Source organism: Microtus ochrogaster, chromosome 18, assembly GCF_000317375.1.
Source record: "Microtus ochrogaster isolate Prairie Vole_2 chromosome 18, MicOch1.0, whole genome shotgun sequence".
In the NCBI taxonomy this organism is placed as follows: Eukaryota; Metazoa; Chordata; class Mammalia; order Rodentia; family Cricetidae; genus Microtus; species Microtus ochrogaster.
The window spans coordinates 22,751,714-22,757,654 of NC_022020.1; the positions used below are offsets into that span (position 1 = coordinate 22,751,714).

Consider the following 5,941-nt stretch of genomic DNA (forward strand, 5'->3'; position numbering starts at 1 on the left):
CTCGGAGCTACACCAGCAATGGCTTTGTGAAGCCCTCCAGGATCAATGCTCCTCCAAGACAGTTCCTTTTCAGTTGTTTATATAGTTGTCTTAACAGAATTTCCAATTTTGTCTCGGTATTTTCCAAAATAATAATTATACCTGAGTAAATAATACTGTGCAAGATTTTCATTGACAAATGAAAATTAACAGTTTTATTATTTTTTGTTTTGTTTTGCTGTTTGTTGTGTTTATTTTAAAACTAAGTCTCATTGTGTAGTCCACGCTGGCTTCCAACTTACTTTGTACCTGAGTGACTTCAAACTTAGGCTCCTCCTGCCTCAGCCTTCCAAGTGCTGGGGTTATAAGATTATGTCAGTATGCCAGGCCTAACTTTATTCCTTAATATTTTTAATATTTTAATTTTATGTGATTGTGGATGTCAGGATTAAAAGTACTTGGGATAGCTTTTAAATCTGATGGAAACCATACCTGGGATTAAAGGTGTCATGTTGAACTGGCAATGAAATTTAATAGCTAACATTATCCAATCCCTTGAATCTCTGTTTACTTCTTGAGCTTATGGAATTATGATTTTTACAGATGTATTCTCATGTAATCACCTAGTGAGTGTAGCGTTATCCTCAGTTTATATGTTTTACAGTTCTCCTATCCTAGTTTGTGACATTATCCAAGGTCATCGGGTCATCTACTGTGTAAGGATAAGAGCTTGTCTTTTATTTAATTTCTGTTTTGTTTTGTTTTTCGAGACAAGATTTCTCTGTGTAGCCTTGGCTGTCCTGGAACTTGCTCAGTAGACCAGGCTGGCCTCAAACTCACAGCAACCACCTGCTTCTGCCTCCCAAGTGTTGGGACTAAAGACCTAAAGACATTCACCACCACTTACTGGCCAGTTTTTAACTATAAGAATGCATTATAAAAGATTTGATAACTTAAAATTACATGTATATATTTACTCTGTGTGTGTATTTGCATGCATGTTACCAAGAAGCTTATGTAGAGGTCACATGACAGCTTATTGAACTTGGTTCTCTCCTCCCTCCATGGAAGTTCCAAGGATCAAACTCAGTCTATTGGGCTTGATGCCAAGTACCTTTACCCACCAAACAATCTTGGCAGTCCCATTAATTAGTATATATTTTTATTAGTCTTATAAACATTTCTACAATATTAGATTACAGTATTTTTCCAAGTTAAGAGAAATAAGACTAAATTAAGAAAAGATCTCCCTTTAGTTATGATAGTCTATATTTCACTGAGCTTTGTAAAGGGGTCTTTAAAATTGCTTATTGCTAACTTTTATAGCTAGAATTATGTGACCTACTTGGAAATTCATAAATTAAATATTCAGAAGTGTATTTTGTGAACTAAAAGCTATTCATGATTTTGTTTGGATGAATTACAGTATGAATTTATGTTTTACTGTTTTTCTCTTGTACTGATTTCACACACTGTAACTAGTACTGCACTTCCATGTTTAAACACTTCACGGTGTCACTCTCCCATTGGACAGACGAGGCCAAGTGATAGCTGTTCGCACAGGTGCCAGAAATGTGATAGCATGTGGCTTAGAAAGATGAGTAACACTTGAGGAAATCTACTCAGTACATATTTGTTAGAGTACCAGCCACATGCCAAACGTCAGGACCAAATAAAACCTGGGAACTAACCTTCATGAGACTTATAATAAACTGTGAAATCTGAATGCGGGTTGGATACTGATTGCTTTGGCTAGTCCTGGGCACCTTTTTAAAGGTTTGTATAATCTGAAATATTTTCTGATTTGCAGGGAAGGAATGGATTGTTCTTTGAAGTACTGTACCCTTGTTTAAGACCTGACATCACAGATTGTTTTTGAATATCATCAAGGTTGGAATGGTTTCTGTATCATTTAGTCCTGGCTGCCAGTTATGTATGTAGTTTTGTTTTTAGACAAGGAAGGACACCCCCATTGTTTTGGTAAGATGATGTGTTATGTGGAAGGAGCTTTGTCCTTTGTTTTCACCTCTCCTTCTATTTTTCTTTCAAAGTGCATGTCTTGTTTTTACATTGCTGGAGGTTGAACCCCACAGCCTTTGCCTCTGCCGCTGGACCATAAGCATTTTTAAGTGTACAGTTCTATGGCATTAAATACATCGTGCATCTATAACCACGGTCATCTCCAGAACCTTTTCATCTTCCCTTGTGGAAACTTTGAGACCATAAAAACCCCAATTCTCTTTCCCTTGACACTTAGCAACCAGAACACTACTTTATTACCTCTATGAAGTTGCCTGTTGTAGGAATTTCATATAAAAAGATTCATATGTTTACCCTTTGGTGACTAGCTGGCTTAATTCATTTATCATAGTGTCTTCATGAAACATTTAAGCTAGCCTGCATGTATTTTAGTTTCTTTCCTTTTGAAGACTGAGTAATTCCATTCCATGCACACTACATTTTGTTTATCTATCTGCCTCTTGGAGTCTGCTTCCATTTTGTCCTGAGTAAAGCTGTGATCATGTGTGTGCTGAGAACTCTTGTCTCTGCTTTCACTTTCTTTGTGTGCTGACAAATGTTTTAACTCTTAAAATGCTGTCTGTTTTACTTCCTGTCCTTTGGATTTGTGGTGCTAACATCGCTGTTTAGCACCCCATAATGTTCATCGTTACTCTAGTGGAGGCTGTAGGTTTCCTTTTCTGGATTCTGTTTACCACAGACTGCAGCGATTCGTACTTGCTATGACTACTCACTGGTTGTCCCAGTTCTGTGTTACTGCACAACAGATCACACCAAAACTTAATGCTTGAAACAACATTGTGCCTTAAATTATAAGCATTTATTGTTTCAGTTTCCATGAGATAGGAATTCAAGAGCATCTTGTTTGCGACAAAACTGTTTTCTCAGGAAGCTGCAGTTAAGATTTGGTTATCTTTTTTTTTTAAGATTTATTTATTTATTATGTATACAGTGTTCTGTCTGTGTGTATGCTTGCTGGCCAGAAGAGGGCACCAGATCTCATTACAGATGGTTGTAAGCCACCATTTGGTTGCTGGGAACTGAACTCAGTACCTCTGGAAGAGCAGTCAGTGCTCTTAACCTCTGAGCCATCTCTCCAGCCCCAAGATTTGGTTATCTTGACAGTCATCAGGCCTTGACTAGAACTGAGGCTACTTCCAAGATGACTCGTTCACATATCCTCTGTTTCCCAATGGCTACTGACCAATAGTCTCAGTTGCTTATTTTGTGGGAAAGAGGCAAAAAAGGATGCCATTCATGGTGTGGTCTCGGAACCTGTACACCATTTCTGTTGTCTTATGGAGTCATACTTTCTTGGCCTGCCAGCCTGCAAAAAGTGACTTGGAGACTTCTTACTAATTATGAAAGCTTGACCTTAGCTTAGACTTTTTCCCAACTAGCTCTCATAACTTAATTAATCTGTTTTTATTCATCTATGTTATATTATGTGACTTGGTTACCTTCTCTTTACTGCATGTCTAACTTGTTCTGCGTCTCTGCATGCCTAGATTCCTTCTTCTCTTCCTCTCTCCCCCCACAAGTCCCACCTATCCTCTCCTGCTCAGCTATTGGCCATTCAGCTCTTTATTAAACCAATCAGAAGGTGTCTTGGCAAAGACACATCTTCACAATGTACAAAGATTATCCTACAACAGCCCTACCTTTACTAAGAGTGCTAAGTGTAGCCTACAAAAGAGATGAATTGGACCTATGGTCAGAGAATTTGTATAAACATTTGAAGGTCATTGCATGGATCAGGATGGCACTGGAATTTAGCCCTAAGGGAAGTGGTCACCATATTGGCATTGCTTTCTATTACTGTTATTGTAGCAAACTTAGTGGGTGGAGTGGGTTGGTTATCTGTGGGTTTTGTTGGTTGGTTTTTGAGAGGGTCTTGTATAGCCCAGATTAGCCTTGAACTCCATGTGTAGCTGAGGATGGCCTTGTTGCTATTACTGATCTTCTACCTCTACTTCTGGGATTATGGGTGTATACTTGGTTTTATGTGGTGTTGGAACCAAATCCAGGGCTTTGTGCATGCCAGGCAAGCACTCTACCACCTGAGCTATCCTCAGCCCACTTCAGGATTTAAGACAAAATTTACTGTTATGCATTCTTGGAGATCAGAAGTCGGAATGGTTTCCACTGGCCTGAAGTGAGGAAGCACTCGGGATCACTGCTCTTCCTAAGGCTGGAGGGAAGTATTTGTTTCTTTGCCTTTTCCCTTAGCTTCTAGGTGCCTCCTTCATTCCCTTTCTCCACCTTCACTGTCAGCAGCGTCATTAATTTCCCTCTGAATCTGACACTTGGCTTCCACTGTCACAGGTCCTTTTTTGGTCAGCCCCTTTCTTCTTCTGTGAACATATGTCAGAACATTGGTTCTGCCCGCGTAAGTCAGGAAAATTTGCTCCTCAGACTTGACTGATTGTACCGACAAAGTCTCTTTAGCCAAGAAAAGTAATGCATTTATGGGTTTGGGAGGTTAGGGCACGGACAACTTTCTGGTATCATATTTTTTTTGCCATAGGTATGCATACTAACAGTTTGTTTTTCTCTGAGGCATTTTGAAAATAATTATTTTGTGAATAAGTATTACTTTTGAAGTGAGACTAAAATTGTTATTTAAGGTATAATTGGTAAGTATTGAAATAGGTTTTTAAATTTTTTTTTTGAATACTGGCTTTATTACCAGTTAAATGTTTATCTGTATATTAGCTACTTAGGACAGAGTCTATAATAGAAACTCAGAAATGAAGTCACTCTTTATACCTTTAGACTTGTAGCACCTTTTCTGACTCCAGTCAATGACAGCCTCCTTATACAATCTAATTCCAAGCCACAGTGGTGTTTATATCTCTCCCTCCCTGGTCTCCTTGGTTATTTAATATAACTAAATACTGTATTTAGTTATATTAGATAATTGTGTGCTCCCCAATATATATCTTGCTTTGTCAACTTCTGAACTTTGATTATGATATTCGTGTTAATGAACTTGGGGATACAACCTGTGCCCCAAGTCAGGTCTGGTCACCCATCCTCAGTAATTAAAGCCAATTGAAAGAGCCAAATTAAAAGTGGGAAGCAGAAGATTTATTTAATTTGGCCACATTGGGAAGAGAGACAGAGCTCTAGTCAAACAGACACATGCACACACATACGGATGCACGTACTCGTGCAATACCCCAACCCATCTTCTCTGTCCTGAAGTGAGACAGAGGTTAAAGAGAGGACCAAGGATGTGCACATCTAAGCAGTCCAGGTCAAGATGTGTGGCAGCACCATCCCAGATGGGCCCATCTTTGTCTGGACTTCAGTCTCCTGCAAAGTAATCTGGAAGGTTCTTCCAGCTGTGTGAATCTCTCCAGGGAGACAAGTTCCCCTCTGGCTGGGGCTTTTTCCTTCTCCCAGCATGAGATTCTTGGGAAATTTTCTGGTTTTTTTGAGGGTTCCCCATTTCAATGGTATGATAGTCAGATTGAAAGACACAGGTATCGCTTTAGAGAATCTTTCTTTCCTCCATGCCTGTTGGTTACCTTCCTTTCCTGGAATTCTGTCCTCCCATGGTTCTGTTGACGTCTGCAGCGAGCTGATGGAAGAAGGAGTGCACGGAGTTGTGAGCCAGGGAATAGAAGGTGGCACCCACAAGCCTGATGGTTTTGTGTAATGATCTTGTTTATCCTTTTCCAGGAGCTATTTCAGAACAAGGAATGTATTAACTTACCTTTTATCACTATATTATTTTCCCAGAGCTGTTGGAACAAAGTGTCATAAACTGTTGATAGTTTAGAGCATTAGAAACCTGTGATTTTACTATTCTGGAGACTGGAAGCCCAAAACCAATGTGTTGGCAAGATTACTTTTTTCTGAAGACTCCAGAGAAGAGCCTCTTCTCTCTCTCTCTCTCTCTCTCTCTCTCTCTCTCTCTCTCTCTCTCTCTCTCTCT

General features: G+C 39.4%; 1 protein-coding gene across 8 annotated transcripts in view; it reads left to right on the forward strand.

The window, feature by feature from the left end:
- Positions 1-5,941, forward strand: part of Apc (APC, WNT signaling pathway regulator) — a 93,052-nt gene that overhangs the window by 26,021 nt on the left and 61,090 nt on the right. Inside the window, exon 1 of one of the 8 annotated variants that reach the window (XM_026783417.1) lies at positions 1,853-1,869. The exons of the other annotated variants lie outside the window; for them this stretch is intronic. The gene's annotated coding sequence lies outside the window, so the exon portion shown is untranslated. Of the gene's footprint in view, positions 1-1,852; positions 1,870-5,941 lie in introns of those variants that run through there. 8 annotated transcript variants of the gene reach the window in all.